Genomic DNA, 23818 nt, shown 5'->3' on the forward strand with positions numbered 1-23818 from the left:
CAGTTATCTCAGTAATGTGCCATTATATATTGGAAATATGTAATTTAGTTTTTTTATTTTACAGGGGGTTATGGTTAAGAGATTTCCTTGAGTCTCAGAAGAGATTCTGGACATTAAGCAGTTTTGAGTCAGAAAGACTATGAGGTCTTTTGGCATTGGACTAAATTTATTTTGCATTGTGATTTTTCTGTGCATCTGTGGGGGAGGGACAGGAAATACAATATGATGGCTTGAAGGATAATGATTCCCATAGCCTCAGATATTCCAATACTTGGTCTCTACTTGGTATCACCATTTGGATAGTCTTACGAGGAGTGGGTTCTAGAATTATAAGCCCAATGGTTCTGTAAACCACTTCTAGGTATTATATTTAACACGAGCAATAAATTACTAACTAATATAGGTGGGTTATTGACAGCAGTCTAGAACAAATTAAGTCATGATAGCTGTGTGGTCTTTGGTCCCGTGTCTCTCTTTTCCTGGTATTGATGGGTTACAGAACTGAACATGTTTTTTTGGTTATTTGCTTTTGTTTTGTTGTTGTTATTCTGATGAACATAGAAATTGCCTTGTGGTTTGAGTTCAGTCTCTCAAAGCTAGGCAGAACCTTTCAGTGTCTTCTTCCAAGCTGCTGACTATGAATGACCTTATCCCTTATCTAGAGTTTGGCAGAAGTTTTGAAGGATAAAGCAACTCTATGGGGGAGTCCTTTCTCCAACATGCATTTGCAGATTTTGGAATAGGCCTGTTCTTGGATCACTTTTGACAGCTGAAAATGTAGCATACCAGAGGGAACTTAGGCCAAAACTGGACTTCAGCCTTTTACTACAGAAATGACAAGTGATTATTGCTTTTGGAAAATAATCAGGACTCTGGATGGGGGAGCAAGTAGGTTAAATGAACATTTCATCTTCAGCTTTTCTTCAACACCTCCAAATCCAATGCTCCAGTTTTTCACAGTTCTGTACAAACCACATCCTGGAGCCTCCCTTGATCCTCATATCTACTAGAGGACACAGATCTTCACTAAAAATTTCCTTCATTCACACACATTTCTTTATTCCACTCACCACCAACAAAAAGCACTGCCAGGGAAATTTTGTTTATAGAAAAAAGAGACATACCTAAACATAATAAAGGCAGATTACATCAAGCTCATAGCCAACATTAAATTAAATGGAGAGAATCTCAAAGCAATTTTACTAAGATCATGAATAAGACAACGTTGTTGACTATCTTCATATCTATTCCGCATAGTGATTTCAGTCTTACCTAGAGCAATAAAGATAGCTGAAGAAGATCAATGGAATAGAAATTGGAGGGAAAGAAGCAAAATCATTTTATTTGAATATGATATGATAGTATATATAAATGATCTAAAACATCCTACCAGGAAACTCCTAGTGATGGTAAACAGTTTCAATAAAGTAGCTGGATATAAAATTAATTTAAAAAATCCCTTTAATCCCAGCACTCGGGAGACAGAGGCAGGCGGATCTCTGTGAGTTCGAGGCAAGCCTGTTCTCCAGAGCGAGTGCCAGGATAGGCACCAAAGCTACACAGAGAAACCCTGTCTCGGAAACCAAAAAAGAAAAAAAAAATCAGTAACTCTCCCATATACGAATAACAAAATGGGTGAGAAATACATTAGAAAGACACCTTGCACAACAGCCTCATATAATATATCTTGGAGTAATTCATTATTATCAAGCAAGGAAAAGACTTGTGTGATAAAACTTTAAAACATTGAAGAAAATATAAGAAAATGTAAATATCTCCCATTTACATATATCTGTAGGACTAATATAGCAAAAATGATCATCCTTCCAAAATCAATCTACAGATTCAATGTAATCCCCACCAAAATTCCAACACAGTTCTTGAAAGGACAATTTTCAGCTTTATGTGGAAACACAAAACCCAGGATACCTAAACCAATCTTGAATAATAAAAGAACTGTAGGAAGTATCACTATCCTTGATTTAAAATTGTGCTACAAAGTTAATGCAATAAAAAGGCATGATATTTGCACAAAACAGACATAATGGTCTTTACTTTTACCATAAAGGTAAAAACATAATACCCCACACCTATGGACAACTGATTTTTTATAAAGAAGCCAGAAATACACAATGAAAAAAATACAGAATCTTCAACAAATGGTATTGATCATAATGGATGTCAAGATGTAGAAGAATGCAAATAGATCAATACTTATCATCCTGCAAAAGATTCAACTCCAAAAAAAAGCAAAACCTCAACTAAAATTGGATACACTGAACTTGATAGAAGAGAAAGTGGATAGTAACCTTGAACTCATTGACATAGGAGTCAACTTCCTGAACACAGACACAGGCACTAAGACTGATAATTAATAAATGGAACTTCATGAAACTGAGAAACTTCTCTAAGGGAAAAGACACAATCATTCACACAATGTAGAAGCCTACAGAATGGAAAAAGATTTTTATCAACTACAATCTGATAGAGGGATTATACCCAAAATATATAAAGAACTCAAAAGACTAGAAATTAAGAAAATAGATAAACAAATTTTAAAGGGGGGCACAGTTATAAATAGAGAATTCTCAAAAGAAAATATCAAATGGGTGAAAAACAAAGAAATGGACATCATTAGTTATCAAGAAAATGCAAATCAAACCTACTTTGTAATTTCATCTGAAGCCCATAAGAATGACTAAGATCAATAAAACAAATGACAGTTATTTTGGCAAAGGTGTAGAATAAGGAGAAAACTCATCCATTGATGGTGGGAATGCAAAGTTGTTTAACAGCCCCTATGAAAATCGGCATGTCAGTTCTTCAGGAAAAAGGGAATTTGTTTAATACAAGATCCTGCTATACTACACTTGGGCATGTAGGAACCATAGAGACACTTGCTCAATCATGTTTATTGCTGCATTATTCATAATAGCCAGATATTGGAAATAACCTGTATGTCCCTCAATAGCATAATTGAAGAAGAAAGTGTGCTACATTTACACAATGAAATATTACTGAGCCATTAAAACAATAGAATCATGAAATTCACAAGTATATGGATGAAACTGGACAAAAAATCCTGATTCAAGTAACCCAAATGAAGAAAGAACAATATAATAGATATTTATTTATGTTAATATTATTTGTTAAGCTCTAATCTGTAGAATAATATAAGTTAAGTATAGAGAAAGGGGTAGGGAGGTATAGATAGACTTCCATAGGAAAAGGAAATAGAAGAGATAATTATGACTGGATGGATGAGGGGTTAGAATGAGAAGATAAATTGGGGAGGAAGAAGGGAGAAGGAGATATGGGAGGCAATATGTGGAGAAACAGCTAATATTAAGAGCTATTTGAATATATATATATGGTCCAATTGAAATTTAAAAATAATGGGGTACTGAGTCCCTTCTGAACATCTCTTATCATCTAATGAAGCTTCTAGTACCAAAATTCAGTTATGTCTAATTGAGTTGTTGGCCAAATGGTGTCTCATGGGAACCACAAATGATGAAGGCTGTTTCTAAGACTATATATGGCTTGCTGTCCAGAAACTTTCAAGGGCCTCGTTAATGAAAATGATGCTTCCACAACTCACTGGACATTAATAAGCCAAGCTTGTGCTTACATAGAACCTCCCTCCTTATATTCCTAGGACTTTGGTACAGGAAGTTCCTTTGCACTGTCAAAGGAGAAAGATGTTCCTTGCTCAACCATCTTCAGACAAGCATCCTCCTGAAACTGGTGGAAACCAATATACCCACAACAAAACAGTATGCTGAGTGCAGCCCCAAAGACATCAGTCAGAAATAGATGGCCTCTGGAGTGTGAGACTGACAAGGCCGACCCTGGCAAAATGGCGCAGAAAAGTTGGGTCTGAGAACGGGGGAAGAAGTGATGGACACTGCAGAGGAGTGGACACCACAGAGGAGAGGTCACTGCAGAGAGATAGACACCACAGGTATACAAGTCTTAGAAGAAACATGCACAGGAAAAAGAAAAAAAAAAACTAACACAAGTGCAGTTTGGTGAGTGAACGACTTTAAGAGGAGTAAAAGCGTATACAATTGTAGAAATAAGAAACAGATAATTGTAATATAAAACAGGAAGATACTAGTCAGTTGACAAAAAAGTAAAAGGGTTGATTAACCTTAATAATGAAAATGTGCACAAGTGTAGATATGAGACAGAGAAATGAAAGTCAGATGATAAAGAAATGAAATGTAATGAGTTAGACTCCAGAGTAAAAAATGCAGATGTAGATGTAAAACAGGGGAATATTAGCTAGATGATTAACAGAAGTGAGTTAACCTTTAGAGTAAAAATGTACATAGTTAGAGATGTGAAACAGGAATGTATTAGTCAGATGATAGTATATTTACTTTGGTGTATTTTAGCAGCCAGGAGAGCTGAACTAAAGCAGAAGCAAGTACAGAGGCTTTTAGAGTTTAAGAGTTTTGAAAGGATCCTTCCCTCTCACAGAAGCCTCAGTGGTATCAGAACTGTTCCAGAGCTTGGTGAAACAAAGGTGCAATCTCTCATATGCACAGGACAGCAGGAAATGTCTGCCCCTGAACTGCTTAGGAATGCAATGGGGACCAGAGACCCCCGCATCTACTGAGGAGCTGCTGGATGAGAAAGAGTATACAGGGCAGAGTGATTGGAATGAGTATGAAGAGAGTTACTAAGTATCAGGATGGAGCTGATTCTTTAACTGGAATACAGAGAGACAAAAACCTAGTGGTAAAATTCAGCAAGAGCTAAGAGGCTTGAAAGATTTAACGGAATTGCTGTCACGAAAGGTAAGAAATTTATAGGTTTCCTCAGATCAGAGATATTTGAATTCAGAGGGAACATGAGAAAGTCAATTGGACAGAAAGCTTATTGAAAGTCATCATAGCAGGAAACTGCCAAACCTCAGAGGAGACCATATTTAGGTACAACGTGGGTCAAAGATCACAATTATTCTTTTAATCTACCCCCAAGATATTGTGCAACAAATGCATCCTTTCAACTCCAAAGACAAAGAAACATCTCCAATTAGGATAATAAGAAGAATTCACCTGACTGCAAATTTCCATGTTGGAACCTAATAGGCCAGTAATATTTGCCTCATCAAAGGAAACTAGCTAATAATAGCAGTAGTGCCAACAAGCAAAACAATTACTCAGAAATAATACTGGGATGTTGGGAAAGGTAACACTGTGACAGATATACAAAAGATATGAGAAATGTTGACCAGATCACTAATGGGAGATCTTGAACCCAAATAAGCAAGAGTCATGGATGCAGCTCAGCTGGTAGATATCTCTCTTAGTATCGGAGGCCATGGGTTTATCCCAACACTGCACAAAATAATCTCATAGCACTGTGGTTGTGAACAAGGTAGAATCAAAAGTTATAGGCTAATCTGGTCCACAAAAGCAAGTTTGAGAGTAGAATGGGATGTAGGAGACACTTTCATTAAAAAAATAAATAAATAAAAAGACAAAAAAATCCTGAAATAAACATACATTTCTAAGAACACCTGTTTAGGTATAGCTCTCACTGATAAGAATGACCATGGAAAACAAATTAAAATTCTCTAATACCAAAAATTTGGTGTGAAGTTATTCACATTTTACTATGACTAAAAATTAAAATGACACATTACTGCAGTCAGTAATTTTAAGGGTCAGGGCTATAATTTCAGCTGCCCTCCCTTAGAAATAGTATGTTGATAAATAGCAGTGTAGTTTTTCAGATCCAACTGTTTTAACAAAGAAAAAAGATATGGAATTGTAATTTTTTGTAGTTGAAGGTTTTGGTTTCTTTTAAAATCAATAGAAACAAAGCAGGATCATACTTATAATAAGAAATAGCTTTCTCAAAGTTCTTCAAATACAAAACATAAAGAACAAGTTCTTCCCTATATCCTGCAGGAAAATTATCTCTGTGGGTAGCTTGTGAGTCATTTAGGAAATGTATGCTCCATTAGAAGTGTAGGTGAGCTGGTTGCCTTGGATAAGGTGTGATGTTTAAAATGCATTTATGCTTCAATCATTTAGACAATTACTCAGGCTATAGAGAGCAGAAAGCAGAACAGGGACTATTTATCTCCAATTATACATATTTTAATTAAATAAGAAATAAGAAGAAGTACATTAATCAATTTTTTATTCTGGTGATGCTCAAATTTTAGTATATGCAGGAATCTTTCTTGTCTGTCAGAAAATCTTAGGGAAAGGTTCAATGTCTACACATTGAAAACCTTAAGTAAGTTCATATATATATATATATATATATATATATATATATATATTAATTAAATGGCCTGCTATTTTCTGCAAATAAGGATTCAACACAACTTCAAAACTTATTCTTCAAGTTGATTCCAGGTAGGCTAACCAGGGATGACCCTGTACAGAATGCATGTGATGAATGCTGACAGGCTGAAATTTACTCAAGATAAACAGAGGCAAATGAAGTCTCATTTTTCTTTGACTATTTATAAACAGATGGATAATACTTTTTCTTATATATAAACTATTAAGAACTTTAATGTAGCACATTTAAAAATACACTGTTTTGCTCTGTAGGTTCTTAAAGTGGTATTATTTCTGAACTTGTGTCAATATGCATTATCTCCATAATATACAAATAAATGATGTGTTGAACTCAGTATATCTAATCCATTATACTCTGTATAATTTTAAGTAAAATGTCTGTTTCTATAATAATGTAATTTAGGACCCAACAGTCGCGTTATAAGCAAGCCACACACATACCAAGATGGGAAATTTGTCCAAGAAAATAAATACAGGTAATACTTAATGAATCTGCTTTTGTACTTTCTCATTTGCACATTATCAGTCTTATATCCTATGTATGTATATTTTTACGTTGAGTGTAATATGTACAAATGCTATTCAGAGAAGAAAATGCTAGTATTGCTTCCTCTAAATATACACATACTCATTTGTCATATTGTCTGTTTTCTAATTTCCATTTGTATTATATATTAACAGCAAATAATAAATATTATGCATAAATTTGTTTCTTTTGAATTTTTAATCAAAATCATCATCTTGCGGCTTGTGGTACTTCTTAGTCTGTTTTTTATTTTCTTGAAAACTCTGACACAGATTTCTCTGTGCTAAGCATAAGCAAGAATAAGAATGATAAACAGTGTGCTTTTATTTTCGTACATGAAGAATTTATATATAGGCATGAATGTGATATATACATATATATATATATATATATATATATATATATAGAGAGAGAGAGAGAGAGAGAGTTGTAAGTCAAGGTTTTTCTGTACACTTGTATGTCTGTAGGGAATAAAAGAAGAAAAAAGACTGAGATCCCTTAATTTTCAATAAATGATCTTCATAGAATAAACAACTCTATATTAACTACATTAAAAAACAAAATAAATAATATTATTTAAATGCAATAGCAGTTCACATACCCAGTCATACTAATTCACCAAAATTATGATTGTGTCTTTGTTTTATTTTCACATCAATTATTACTACATGCAATCACCATCAAAATACCCACACAAGTCTTCAAAGAACTTGAAAGAACAATACTAAACACTATATGGGAAAAAACCCAGGATGCCAAATCAACCCTGTATAATAAAGAAACTTCCAGAAGCATCACCCATTCCTGACTTCAAGCTCTACTATACAGCTATAGTAGTGAAAAGAGCTTGGTATTGAAACAAAAACAGACAGGAAGACCAATGGAATTGAATTGAAAACCCTGATATTAATCCACACACATAGGAACACCTGATTTTTGACAGAGAAGCTAAACTTTTACAATGGAAGAAAGAAAGCATCTTTAACAAATGGTGCTGCCATAACTCTATGCTGACATATACAAGATTGCCGATCAATTCTTATATTGTCATGCACAAAACTTAAGTCCAAATGGGTCAAATATCTCAACATAAATCCAGCCACACTGAACTTCTTAGAAGACAAAGTGAGAGGTACCCTTAAAAAAATGATACAGGAGAACATTTCATGAGCATAACTACCAGTACACAGACACTGAGATAGACAATTAATGAATGGGGTCTCCTGAAACTGAGAATCTTCTGTAAGGCAAATGATGCGGTTAACAAGACAAACCAGCACCCCATAGAATGGCAAAAGATCTCCACCAACCCCACAATGGACAAAGGGCTGATATCCAAAATATACAAAGAACGCATGAAGCTACTCAACAAAACACCAAATAATTCATTTAAAAAGTGGGGTACAGAACTAAACAGAGAATTCTCAATAGAGAAATCTAAAATGGCTGAACGACACGTAAGAAAGTACACAACATCCTTAGCCATCATGGAGATGCAAATTAAAACATCTCTTCGATTTCATCTTACAGCTGCCAGAATGACTAAAATCAAAAACATCAATCACAGTTTATGATGGAGAGGATGTAGAGAAAGGGAAACACTCTTCCATTGCTGGTGGGAGTGCAGAATTGTGTGGTCACTTTGGAAATCAGTATGGTGGTTTCTCAGGAAAATGGGGATCAGTCTACATCAAGACCCAGAAATTCCTCTGAAAGAGTGTGTTAGTTAGAAGACTTGGGCAGTCTATGGGACTTCTGACAGTGGAACCAGTATTTATCTCCAGTGAGCAAATGGACTTTGGGTGCCCATTCTCCATGAAGGGATACTCTTTTAGCATAGATACAGAGAGGAGGGCCTAGGCCCTCCCCCAATTGATGGGATAGACTTTTCTGGTTTCCCATGGAAGGTCTCATCCTCCCTGGGGAGTCGATGGAGTGTGGCTTTGGTGGGAGGATAGCAGGAAGAGGGAACGGAGATTGATATTTGTAAAATAAGATTGCTTCTAAATTAAGTAAACTAATTTAAAAAAGAAAGTTAGCAAATTGGTGACTTAATAAATGATGAAAGGATGATTACCCCCAAAGTATTGGGTGAATACTTATTTGTGTAAGATACAAAAAGTAAGTGACAAAATGGTGATTAAATTGTATATTCCAACCCTTACTTAGAAGAAAACCTAGAAATCATTAGCCTCAAATGTGGCTTAGAGTAAATTGGTTCAGGTGACTTGAAAGCTTCTTGGAGACACAGTGTGGAAAAGGAAGATAGATGCCTGGAAGACATAGATACATACATAAGGCCAGTGATTATTTTAAAAATGAGGAATAGAATTCAAAAGTTTGTTATAATGGACTTTGCAAAGCAATATATTTGGATGCCAATATAAAGGGAGTTATACAGTAAATAAGCATCAACTAAAAAATGCTTAGAGTTTTCTACTGCTTTTTTCAGCATACATAAACTTTTGATACACACAGCCAACATAAAAATTGTCATTAAAATGCCAGGTCTGTTCAGAATACTTGATAAGGTCCTTAAGATCACATCAGTCCAAGGAATTGCCTCATTGCTAAGTCACATTTACCCAACAGTTGATGGAGAACAATAGGATGAGTGGTTGTTTCATCTTAATCAATGTTAATTTGACAATTTCAAGTTGCTTTTATTCTTAGTATTCAAATTAACACACAATGAATATTATTTCTGTTTATCAGTTATGTGTTTCATAAACACATTTCCAAATGGTTTCTGTAAACCTCAAAATACTTAAGAAAGTATTAAAGATTATTTTTAGATATAAAATGTCACTATAGAAAATCATTTCAGATCTATTTGACATATATCTTGGCCATTTACATTCCTTCCATCCATCTTTGTCTTAGGCATATAGAAATATGTCCACAAATTTTGGAAAAATAAAGGTAAATTCACATAAATCAGTGGAAAAACCCACAACCATTGTCAACTGTCAAGTGAATTAGAAGAAAGGAATGAGTAATGGCTGAGTATATATAATTCTGCTGATGCTATGGAATAATAGATACATGTGTGACATTTGTCCCACAAATAGAGATGAGTGAACTTTTTAAATACATTAAGGATATCTTGAAGAATTGTAAAAAAAAAAAAAAAACTTTTTTCCAAATAGGTTGCTTGAATAGTTATTTTCATATCTTCATCTCCCAGAAGGACCCATTCAATGCAGAACTGGAGGTCTTTAATGAAGCTTCTCTTCAAAAACAAAGAAAGTAAAACACAATCACTAAGTGTTTTGCCACTTAAAAGTGTAGATGGTACAAACGCTAATTTGTATATTCTGAATAAGAAAAATAAAATAATTAGTAGAGAAATCATTAACAAATGAGCAGAAAAAGTTTAAAAACATCATGATTTGACTGTCTAAGCCAACCATAATTAAATTTCTGAAAATTAGTTGAAATTTTTCAAAACCTTGACAGGCCTTAAAAGAACAATACTGAATCTTATATGGAATAACAAAACTCAGGATAACCATCCCTGATTTACAGAGCTATACTAATAGTATCAATGTGGTATTGGCATAAAAACAGACTGGTTGATCAGTGGAATTAAATCAATGATCCAGATGTAAACCCACAAACCTCTGGACATCTTGGTTTTGATAAATAAGCCAGAAATACACACTGGAAAAAAGGAAAGCATCTTCAATAAATAGTTTTGGTCTAACTAGATGTTAACTTGTAGAAGAATGCAAATAGATTCATATCTATCACCCTGAACAAACTGAAGTCTAAATGGATCAAAACCTCAATACAAAACCAGATATACTGAACCTGATATAAGAGAGAGTGGACAATAACTTTGAATGCATTGACACAAGAGACAGCTTCCTGAATAGACCACCAGCAGCAATGGCACTAAAATGGACAATTAATAAATGGGACATCATAAAACTGATAAATTCTTTTATTCTTTCTCTCCATTTGTTATTTAAATTAGCAACAAGATTATTTTACATGTCAAACCCAATCCCTCTGCCTCCCCTGCTCCCCTGCCCCCCCACCAACTAACACCCTACCAATCCCATACCCTTTCTGCTCCCCAGGGAGAGTGAGGCCTTCCATAGGGGGTCTTCATAGTCTGTCATGTCCTTTGGGATAAGGTGTAGGCCCACTCCCTTTTGTCTAGGCTCAGGGAGTATCCCTCTATTTGGAATGGTCTCCCAAAGTCTATTCCTATGCTAGGGATAAGTACTGATCCACTACAAAAGGCCCCATAGATTTCAGAGGACTCCTCACTGACACCCATATTCATGGGGTCTGGATAAGTCTCATGTTGGTTCCTCAGCTATCACTCTGGGAAACAAGAGTTCCTCCGTGTTCAGATCAGCTGTTTCTGTGGGTTTCACCAGCCTGGTCTTGACCACTTTGCTTATCACTCCTCCTTCTTTAAGTGAAAGGACATTGTCAATAGGACAAAACAGCAGGTACCTATAGAATGGGAAAGGATTTTCACCAATTCTATATTTGACAGAGGGCTATTGTTAAATTATATAAAGAACTCAAGAAACTAGATATCACAAACCAAATAATAGAATTAAAAGTGGGGCAAAGTGGATACCATACTCAGCTTTAATTCAGAGGTGAGGGTCTTAGTCCTGTCACAGACATTTTCAACTCCCCCATTGGAGCCCTTACCTGTTGGAAGGAGTGCATGGAGGGTGGATTAGGAGGAAGTAAAGAGTCCAACTTTTGTTGGACTGCAAAATGAAATTTTAAAAACATAATTCTAATAAAATAGTGGGATACACATACCATTAGAGTAAGATTACTCTGACACTGCCTGGAACACCAGAACTCAGAGGCAGAATAGCCCAGTGACCTAGGATATAACTAAATATAACTGGCAAAAAAGACAAGGTAATAATTCTTAATGATATTCTGCTCTACTCCTAGATTTATGCCTAGCCCAATTGTCACCAGAGAGGCTTCACCCAGCAACTGATAGAAACAGGTTCAGATACCTGAACACAAACATTAGGCCAAGCTCAGGGATTCCTGCTGAATAGGGAGGAGGAAGGATTGTAGGAGCCAGAGAGTTTAAGGTCACCACAAGAAAACCTATAAGACCATTATAGGGAGTCACAGAGACTGAACTGACAACCAGAGAACCTGCATAGAACAGACCTAGGCACTCTCAATATATATGATACAGTTGTGTAGCTTGGTCTTCCTGTGGGACTTGTAACAGTAGGAGCAGCTGCTGTCTCTGACTCCGGTGCCTGCTTCTAGGACCCATTCATACTACTGGGTTGCTTTGTCCAGTTTTAATAGGAGAGTAGGTGCCTAGTCTCACTGCAAATTCAAATGCCATGCCTGGTTTGATACCCATGGAAGACTTGCCTTTTTCTAAAGAGTAAGCAGGAAGAGAAGTGAATGAGGCAGGGAAAGAGGAGAAAGATGTGGGAAACTGGAAGGAGAGGAGGGTGGGGAAACTGTGGTTGGGGTGTAAAAGCAAAAATAAATAAATAAATAGGCCATGACTTTAACCCCAGCACTCAGGAGTCAGAGGCAGGGGAATCTCTATGAGTTCAAGGCCAGCCTTGTCTACAAAGAGAGTGCCAGGATAGGCTCTAAAGCTACACAGAGAAACCCTGTCTCAAAATCTAACTAACTAACTAAATAAATATATAAATAAATAAAATGATGGAGGGAAGGTGGTGGAAGGAAAAAAAGAAAAAGAAAGGAGGGATGGAGGGAGGGAGAAAGGGAAGAAGGGGGGAGGAAGGGAGAAGGTTATACTAACTATTTAAAAGACCTAAGGAACTTTGACTCTAGGCATGGCTGGGACAGAAGTCTGAAACAAAGACAACATGATGAAGTCTTTCACTTTCAGCTTTGTTTTCCTCCCTGTAGGCTCGATACTCTCAAACCCAGTTCTTCTATAGTGCAGATGGATTCTAGGAAGTCTGTGTGGACCATCTGGTGTTTTAATCAATTTTAATAGAGTGTTTATTTTAGGAATTCTCAGCAAGGTTCTCTTTAATGGAACTGACCTCAGTCACTTTTTCTTGTGCTAATATAAGTGGTTTGTATGGAAGATTCTTATTTGCCAGACATAAGACAAATCCTTCTCTAAGCTTCATGGAACAAGATTAGAATTCAGATTATTTATGCAATATTCTCAAAATTCCATTTTCATGAAACAGGCAGGAAAGCTGGGCCTGGTGACACAAGTCTGTGATTCTCAGGTATTTGTGAGACTGAGAAAAGAGAACTACATGTTCAATGCAGCCTCGACAATTGGTGACATCTTTTCTCAAAATTAATAAAAGAAACCCAAATCAGTCTCCAGGCATATCTCAGTGGTAGAGAATTTGACTAGTGTACACCAAGTCCTAGCTTCAATCCCAATTGCTATAAAATGAGGAGTTATATCCTTTGAAGAAAAAAGACAATATTCACTCCTACTCTAACTAAAATTTTTAAATCTACAAGCCTTATAGGAAAATAACATGGATAAGGTCATTCTTGAGGAAAGACTTTTAGTTTATTTACATGACTGCTGTTAATGGATAAAACCTGATAGCTTTAAGATCTTAGGAATGGAGGCACTGGGACAACAACCCAGCCACAAAACTTTCAACCTACAATTTGTCCTGCCTATAAGATGTGCTGAAGTAAAGGTGGTGCAGAACTTGTGAGAGTAGAACCTAATGATTGATCCATCTTGAGACCCATGCCATGAGAGGGAGCCTACCACTGATATTGTCTGGAGAGACAGGAACCTGAAGCTGATAGCCCAGAGACCTAGGATGGAACAAAACATGAAATGGCAAAAAAAAAGTCAATTAAATGTTTCCTAATGATACTCTGCTGTACCCATAGACCAGAGTCTAGCATAAACATCATCAGAGGGGATTCCTCCATCAGCTGATGGAAGCAAATGTAGAGATCCACAGCCAAACAGCCAGAGCAGGGGAATCCTGTAGAAGAGGCAGAGGGAGGCTTTTACAAGCCAGAGGGGTCAAGGAAACCACAGACAAACAAACAACAAAACCCCAAATTCAACTAATGTAGGCTCATAAGGGCTCACAGAGACTGAATCAACAAAAATGGATCCTGTATGGGTCTGAGCTAGGTACTCTGCATATATATTATGGTTGTATAGCTTGGTGTTATTGTGGAACTCCAAACAATGGGAGTGGGGATGTGTGTCTCTGAGCTCTTCTTCTCCTACTGGTTTGTCTTGTCCAGTCTTAGTATGTTTTATATTTTACTGTGTCTTGTTAGGTCATGTTTGGTTGATATTCCTGCAGGTCCTTCTCTAAAGGAAACAGAGGAGGAGTGTATCTGAGGAAGAGGAGAGGGGAGGGGAGGTGAAGGCGCTGGCAGGAAAGGAAGGAAAACAATGTGGTCAGGATGTAATATATGAGAAAAAATAAGATAAAAACCTGGCCAGGATTAATTACACATTTGAAGGATAGTATGCTTCAAAGAATGAAGTTTTCTAATGATACTATTGTTTGGAAAAAGTTCCCTGCACTTTTTCTGGAAAACTGAGGGTGAGTATAACCACTCTCAGATCCAGTTTGTCTTTCATGACAGGATTATAAAATAAAACTGTTGTGCTTTTGTAAGGGCATACAAGGACAATGAAGGCAGCAGATGTTTGGGTCAATTCCTCAAGACTAGGTAGAAGGTTTTTTTTTATCACCTTTAGTTACCTATGAAAATTTATAAAGTTAGAAAGAGACAAAGTTGTGTCCTGATAGCTCTACATCATAATGTTTTCATTAAATGAGTAAATCATTTATAAATATGAACTCTCAGAAAACAGGAAACTGTCTCTAGGCTCACTTCAAAAAGTGCTTGTCTAGCAAGCATGAAGAACTGACTTAATTCCTACAAACCTGGCCCTGAATTAAATCTCCTTCCCAATAAATAAATAAAGATACATTGTGAAAAGGAGGAACTAAACATGGTGTGATGGTTTGAATAGGAACAGCTGGCTGCCATAGACTCCTGTGTTTGAATGCTTGGTCCATAGGGATTGGCACTAATAGGAGGTGTGGCCTAGTTGGAGGAACTATGTCACTGCAGAGGCGGGCTTCAAGGTGTCATATGTTCCAGCTACACCCTTTCTAGTACACAGTATCCTTCTATTACCTGGGGATCAATATGAAGTACTCTCCACTACCTTTCCAGCATCATGTCTGCCTTCATGCCACCTTGTTTTCCACCATGATGTCAATGCACTAAACCTCTGAAACTGTAAACCAGCCCCAATTAAATGTTTTCCTTTATAAGAGTTGCCATGGTCATAACGTTTCTTCACAGCAGAAAAACCCTAAGATAAATGGTGAACCAAAATTTATTTATATATTTTTCTCAACTTCTAAAATAATAAAGATAGGATTGTTTCTAAGAGCCAGGCATGGGGACAAACATTTATAATCCCAAAACTGAGAAGATAGAGACAGCAGGATACCTGAGACTCTCTGGCTACTCTACCAAGCCTACAGAATAAGGTCCAGATTCAGTGAGAGAATCTCCAACACAAAGACAGCCAACTGTTGAAGAACAACACTCAAGGTTGTCCTCTAGACTCCACATGTACATCCATACCCATATACATTCACCTATATACACATGCATACCAAACATGCTCACATATAGATATATGTATACATGTTGATATGCATGTGCATATATTATTAAATATAATTGCAAATTATAATAATTCTAGGAAAATATAAATAGCTACTTTAATGTATAAAATTACATGGAAATACATCATATATATGTATATATGACTCCAAAATATTAGTATATTATCATAATAGTAGTATAAAAGTATATTTTTCATTTTATTATTTTACATGTATGAGCGTCTGAGCACTACTGTGTTCATGGAATCTGAGGAGGACAGAAGGATGCATCAACATCCCTGTAACTGGAATTACAGATGGTTTTAAGATACCATGTATGTCCTGGGAAATGAACCTTGACCCTCTGAAAGAGCCGTTCCTGCATTCTCCATTACAATGATGGTGCCTGCAGGCACCAAATGTAAATTATTTTACAAGCGCTTGGGCGATAACCATCTTGTCTCTCTTACTTTGAGCCTTGAGCTTACAGACCACCCAGAGAAGTAACACCAATCCGCAGCAAACAGCTGCACCAAACAATCCCATCCTCCACCCCTTAAGCGATCTATGATGACAATCTCTCCGTCAAGGACAGGAGTTAATCTGGATAACAATAGCGGCTCTCAACTCCCGGGGAGAGGGTGGAGTTTCAACTTTTGAAGGTCCGAAGGGGCTCTTCGGGTGAGTCTTTTTGGGATCCACAGGGGATTCTCTTTATCCTGTGAAAAAACACAATAGCTCCCCTGGATCTTATGAGAATAGGATCCGGGCCTCTCCAAAGATCAGTTAAGATATTGGCCTTTTAGGTTTTGAGGTGAGACGCTTGGCCAGAGCGTCAATGTTTATGAGGCTTTAAAGCTCCAGGCATTCCAGGCCTAACATGTATGGCCTTTTCCCCTATCAAAGACTGGGAAAGCCATCTGTAATTTCCTCCGCTCCTCTAATGGTAAGAAGGAGTGGGTACCAAATAATGGGGGTGTTGATGGAAGTACACCCGCTGGATTAACAGGTCTCTTAAATTTACCAGGGTGTGACCGGTTATCCCCTATTTTCTCTCCCTCCTTTTTTGTTTCTTGTTTACCTAGCTGAGCTGTTTCCTCTAAAACTTTATCTCTTGAGCTTTTAGAGTCATTAGAGCTATTAAGATTTAAAGCTTTAAACTTATTTACAGAATCATCTAACAAATTATTCACTCCCTTGTCATTAGACATCCCGGGAGGTCCTTTTTTCTTATTTGTTGCTGTTTCTCTTCTTATACACAGTCCCTTGTCAGTAGACATCCCGGGAGGTCCTTTTTCCTTATATTTTATTGTTGGGCGCGCCCCATCTCTCACTACATTTGGTTTCTGACATGTAATTCTGGACTTCTTTAAGATTGCTACAACAGTGAGAAAGGTCAAAATAGCTCCTAGTAAAAGCACAGAAGCCTCTACATTAACCTCCCAAAATAGCAACATTCCCAAGCCAAAGTCCAGAAAAGACATACCTCTCCGAATTTACCACCCTGCAGTTCTGAATCCGCCCCGTTAGAGGGGTCTCCGAGGTGCCGGTGATGTTGAGGTCAATTTCCCGGGTTTCGGCACCAGATGTCCCGCGTACTATGTTCTCGCTGGCAAGAAACACGCAGGACACTCGGATCCTTCTGCAGGAAAGCTTTAATGCATCTTGAGAGTGGGAGAGCATAAGCTTACCAGAGCGGAGACCCCGGCCCAAGAATCCCGTTCCTTAATAAAGGCTGGCAGCCCGCCTGGGATGTGTTACCCTATGAATGGCTTCAGCTCCTCAGGCCAAATGAGCCACAGGATAGGCAGAGATCAAAGGAATGGAAATTACCCAGCGCCTGTGAAATAATTTACATTTGGTGCCTGCAGGCACCATCATTGTAATGGAGAATGCAGGAAGGGCTCCCTACACTTAACCACTAAGCCATCTCTCCAGCAGCTAGTATATTAATATGTTAATTACAATTTTTATTGAGATTTTATGAATGATATATTTTATTTACAGTGGAGAAACAAATTTTATACATTATATTGATTTTATACAGTAAGTTAAATACAAATAACATACCTCATGTGACTGTAGTGACATCATTTTCAAGTAGTCTATTCATCATGAATTAAAGGAAAAATACTAGTGAAGTGAATGTTGCCAGCATAAGTATCTAGTAAATATTAGAACAATGATCAAAAGAAATTGGTCAAAATCAATAAAAAACGTTTCTACAGTACTTCAGGCACATCTACCATCCAATATCTTTCTTGAAAATAGTGTATTTTAGGCTGTTTCAAATCTTCAAGTAGTCTAGAACTCTGTGTCTCATCCTCATTCTCAAGATAAAACAACAAAAAGTGACTTGTCAACCACACAATAACAAAGGCAAGCAAATACCAGTACTGCTTTTTTGTCCGCAATTTTGAAGCATATTTTTTAATTGTGAAATATAAACATTACAGAATAATGTTACAAAGATACTAATGGTCATCTTAACATTCCATTGCTTCTTTTCTTCACACATATTTAAATGTAAAGAATCAGGGACCTTCTGGCTTTACTTTTGCATGATTAATTTTGAGACAGCATCTCTCTATTCAATTGTGTTCTTCTTGAACACTAAATATTCCCTCTTCAGCCTTCTGAGTGTTGGGCTTATAGCCATAGAGCATGATGCCTGGGAAAGCAACTATATCTGAAGTAATAATCTTCCACCAGGAGCTCCTCTGAGGCTGCCCTGCTTCCTTTCCTTGTGACTTCTCTCCTCCTGATCTTATGTATGGAAGACAGCCTTTCTTGAGGTGTGACAAGTAGCTTCAGAAGCTGTAAATTCATGAAGCATGCCAACTGGAGAAGACATTCTAGAAGATTCCTCCAGAATGTGGACTTCCTGCCCCTTTTCTCACTACAATCCTCCATTTATCTTATATCTTCCTTGGGGGCAGCTTTTATTGGATCTATTTCCTCTAACAACATTGTCTTCCAGGTATCTGGGCATCAGAGAGCAGTAAAAAATTTACATTCCATTAGGAGTCACATCTTGCTGTGACATTAGTTTCCTAGTAACAGTTTACAAAGTTCATTTTATTCATATAAAACAATTATTATCCCAAGGGGAATGATTTTAAAAGCCCTTTTGACTTGTCAAAATAAGAACAATAAGTCACCACCAATAAAGATTTTGAAAAAATATTTTTTAAAATATTAATTATATTTTGTTATGCAAATATTTAATAAAGTCATAATTGCATACCAAACTTACAGTAAAGGTATAAATTTTATGATAAGAATGTTATAAAGATATCATTATTCTTGGCAATGGAACTGAGCCCTGATTCTTGGATCAGCAATTGGAAGCACCAAGAGGAAACCAAAAGGAAGCTAAATTTAGGATCTGAGAAAGCTTGCAAGCCTAACTTACTCTGAAACACAAAGGACATAAATTTAAAAATCTAAGGACAGGTTACATAAGGTAGTCACAATGACCACTTCATAATGGACATTGCTGGATATTTCCTGGCACTCTGAGAGACAATGTACTTTAATGTAGATTATATTGATTTAGCCTAACACAACTGTTTCCTCTTACCTTGCAATAACTTGGAGCAAATCAATGCAATCTGCATTTCAATACTTTGTTTTACTAACTTCTTAATAGACCTGGTTTGAACAATTTTGATTAGAGGACAATATGCCCACACCTATGAATAAATGGACTTCAAACAGGTAGGAAGTCAGAAAGCAAAATAAATCACTTTATTTTTAAATTCACACAAGCAATTAATGCTTGTGTATTTTAGAGACATCATCAATAGAGACATGACCTTGATCATTTGGTGACAGCATCTCAGAAACCTCCTTGAGAGTGTCCATAACACATTGTGAATACTATATTCATATCATTACAATAAAATATAAGATGTAAGAAGTGTTGCCAGTAAAAGCACAACAAATTCAACATATTCATCATACTCTCATTCTCTCCTTTAGCAACTTCGGTGTTCATGAATGCCAGATACAATTATGGAAAAGTATAGTGAAAAACATTTTGAAAGCTGAGCTTTTGTGAAAATATTGGGCCACCTCTATTCTAAAATTAATTGTCCTATGGTGTTCGAAATAGTGATAGGTGGTCTAAAGGTGTTGATGTTTCTGCTGCCATTGTTTGTCAAGTCTCATTATTGTAAATCTAACCAATCATAGGGCATTGCCCGAAATATAAGTAAATCAAGAACATTACTTGTTATGATCAATGCAAATACACACATGCATATGGGACTAGACAAAGTTGTTTATTTTGTAATTCTCTAATAAATGTGAATACTAAAATTCATATGAATACTAAGGACATTGATCAGTCAGAAAGATGTTTGAGGACCTTAGTTTAAGCCCTCAGATCCCACACGAAGATTTCTGTACTGAGCACAGTGGTGTGTGACTTAATCCCATTATTAGGTTTTGCTGGCCAGATGGAGGAGCTTCATCTGTAAATCCCAGTTTCAGTGACAGACGCTGTCTGGAAAACAAGGTGGAAACTGATTGACAATGATATGACCAATAGTGACTTCTGGCCTCTACAATCATGTGCACATGATCACATACATATACAACATACTGCACATACACACACACCAAACAAAATCCTATTATGCCATGAATATTTTATTAAATGTTTGGTACATCTAACTTAGAAACAATATAAATGAATAATTATCAAATATATGTGTGAACATCACAAAGAAACTAGAGACTTTATACTGTTCTTAATAACAATAAAATATGTTGTTACTAAGATTAAATGAAGATATTTAATAAGCCTTTAAAATATATGTGTTTCAGGAAGCATGAGATATAAAACTTAACTAATGGTGTGCCATTCTTTTATCTACTTCATAATTTGTTCACATTCTTTCCTTTTTGTTTTTTTTGTTTTTGTTTTTGTTTATGATTTTTTATCTTGTTTTGAGGCAGGGTTTCTCTGCATAACAACCCTGGCTATCTTTGTAAACCAGGCTGGCCTCGAACTCACACAAATATTCCTGCCTCTGTCCCCCAACTTCTGAGATTAAAGGATGTACCACCACATACCAGCAGTTGTTACATTGATCTGACTCAGTCTTTAGATTTTTTTCTTCAGAATTGCTTATTCCTCTTTTCACAATGAGCTGAATTTTCCATGATATTGTTACATGTATTTGATTATATGTATCTCTTATAGTTAGAAGGAAAAACAACCCCTGTAATCTAGGGTATTGGAGTAGTTGGTCACCAGTTGTTGGGGTATTTGGTTATGTTTAAGTGGTACACCCTTGCAGGCGGGAGTACATCATGGGTGTAGGCTTTGACAGTAAAACACATTGTCTACTTCTGGTTTGCTCTCTTGGTCTCATGCCTGTAGAGAATCGAGCTGTCCGCTTCCTATTACAGCCACAATGGCTATTGCTTGCTGTCATTTCCCCTCTCTGCCAACAATGACTCATATCTCTCTGGAACCGTAAGCCCAAATAAACTATTTTCTATTTTTTTTCCTTAAATTACCTTTTTTTTTTTTTTTTTTTTTTTTTTTTTTTTTTTGGTTTTTCGAGACAGGGTTTCTCTGTGGAGCTTTGGAGCCTATTCTGGCACTCACGCTGGAGACCAGGCTGGCTTCGAACTAACAGAGATCCGCCTGCCTCTGCCTCCCGAGTGCTGGGATTAAAAGCATGCGCCACAAACGCCCGGCCTTAAATTGCCTTTCATCACATTATTTTATCATAGTAACAGAAAATGTGCTAATGCAATATCCCACCATGATTTCCTCTCTGGGTAGTCTAATCGCATAACTCACACATGTATATAAAATTGTCTATATTGTAAATCACTGGGCATCCTTCACAGTAGAAACTGTAGCTATTTGAGATTTGATAGAGTATAATAAAGTACAGTTCAAATTTTTCTAGTGCCTCATTCTACATATTAATCATACTAGGCAGAGATATTGATAGCAACATCTAATATACTTTCTTATGAACCTCAGCAATTGACATTTAACAAAAATTATTGTATTATGTATCCATAAAAAGTTTATTTAGCCCATTTAACAATCACTTATAACATTATTATTTAAAATAAATGTTAAGACTTAAGATAGGTTCCTTATTTAATAATTCTATTAAAAATAACATATCCAACTAGCATTGGAGTTTTAATTATCAAACAGTTTAGAAAGTAAATAAAAGTATTTTTATGCTTATTTATAAATGAAAACTTCTTTAGTGAATGCTATAATGTTACTTTCTGACATACATTGTTCAGGCTAAGATAAAAATATCAGTCAAAAGAATGCACAAATCCTTACTATATTGATTCTCTTAGCGTTTCTATTGCTGAGATAAAACGCATGACCAAAAAGCAACTTGGAAAACAAAGGGTTTTATTTTTCTTCTTCTACTTCCCCTTCATGGTCCATTATCAAAAGAAGTGAGGGTAGGAGCTCAAGGCAGGAACCTGAAATCAGGAAATGAAGCAGAGGCCATGGAAGTTTTCTGTTCACTGACTTGCTTCTCATGACTTTTATTCACAGATCTTCCTCTACCTTCATTTTTTTCTCTTCTATTCACTAAATAACTTTCTTCTCTAATGGCCTCCTTCCTACTTCCATGCCCAATTGACACTCAGGAATGTATCACCTAACCTGACAATTTCCATTTCCATCTGTTTTCTTAAAAACAATATCCTAATTTCATTTCAATAAATAAATTCCATGATACATATGTATATTTTGACTTTGTACATGTTTTACAATCTTGCTTCAAATTTTCTCAGAAAGTTTCATAGTTTCAAGAAGAGAAATAAGTAAGACAAAAGTCAAGATACTTACCCTTAGGCCTTAAACACTTTTCGTTATTGTTTGAGCATTCTTATTTTAAATATTTCTGATTTCTGTGCTACCTAGGACAACCTTTGGCTGACCATAATATTACAACTAACCATGATAGAATGAAGTTAATTATTTCTTCCTGGGCGGGCTCAGAAGACACAAGGAAGTTTTCCACTCCCACAGTCACTTCATCCTCGTAGAACTTATTTGTCATGCTCATCTCATTCTTTGTTCTCCATTGTGCTGCTTCAAAATACACCCTTTTGTTTTTTATTTTCACTCTTCTTTTTACTCTTGGGGATGTTTTGCTTTGTTTTCCATTTTATTGATAATCAATTTTTTAATTAATATATCCTGATTATGGTTTTCTCTCTATCTACTCTGCCCCATTTTCTCCTTCACATCTCTCATTAGAAAAAAAAAACAAAACTTCTAAGAGATAGTAACATATAATATAATAAGATAAATTAAAAACTAACATATTTGAATTGAGGAAAACAAGCAGCAGAAGAAAAAACCCAAGAAACAGTGACCCACTCAGGAAATGATAAAACACTAAAATGGGAGCAAGGCCTGACATAATTGGCTCAGACACTGTGGATACTTCCTCGATTTCTCTAAGTTCATGTGTCAAATTGATTTAGATGGCCTTCTTCTCTCCATTTCCTCTAGCTCTTGCAATTTTGCTGCATCACCTTTGGTGGGGTTCACTGACCTCCAAGGAGGGGAAATTGATGGAGATATCCCATTTAGGTGTAAGTATTTCAAGTTCTCTCATTCTCTGCATTCTGGCTGAGGGTCTGTGTATTTGTTTCCATCTGCTGCAGGAGGAAGCATCTCTGATGATGGCTCAACAATGAACTAATCTTTCTTCCTTGGACACACACACACACACACACACACACACACACACACACACACACACAATTCATCCTGGATCACAGATCCTAGAACATAGGGGTGAAGGCTGTGGGTAGGCATCAGCTTGATTTATCCATGTTCAAGAGTTGTGTAGTCGTTGTCCTCAGAAATGGGAACTTACTGTAGATTCTTGGCAACAATCTCTGTTGTTTGGGGAATTTTCAAGGGGAACTTATTGGTCAACAAATCAACTATATGTAACTCATTCTTGGGATGAAAAGCTTTGTTTGTGACAATAGCTGGCCACTTGGAGCTTTGTCCCTCATTATTTGGAGATTTAAATAATATATATATATATATATATATATATATATATATAATGTTTATATTTTAGAAAGTATCTACTGTATTCTTTCCATACTAACACTCTAATCCCTTAATTTTACCTGTTTCTCTTGGGGGAGATTTCTAAGGAAAGGATCCCTGCCTTAAGTACCCTTGGACAAGGACCAGAGTGATTTCCATTGTATAGTGACTCCATTCAGCAAACATCACATTTGATGAAACCTTCAGATGTATTCATTTCACAGAAGGAAAGCACATAGAAATTTGATTACTC

General features: G+C 36.3%; 1 pseudogene; it reads right to left on the reverse strand.

Annotated features, from left to right (window-relative positions):
• Positions 1-22552, reverse strand: part of LOC100757938 — a 92242-nt pseudogene extending 69690 nt beyond the window's left edge.
• Positions 22553-23818: the final 1266 nt, after the last annotated feature.

Source organism: Cricetulus griseus (genome assembly GCF_003668045.3).
Source record: "Cricetulus griseus strain 17A/GY chromosome 1 unlocalized genomic scaffold, alternate assembly CriGri-PICRH-1.0 chr1_0, whole genome shotgun sequence".
Taxonomy (NCBI): Eukaryota; Metazoa; Chordata; class Mammalia; order Rodentia; family Cricetidae; genus Cricetulus; species Cricetulus griseus.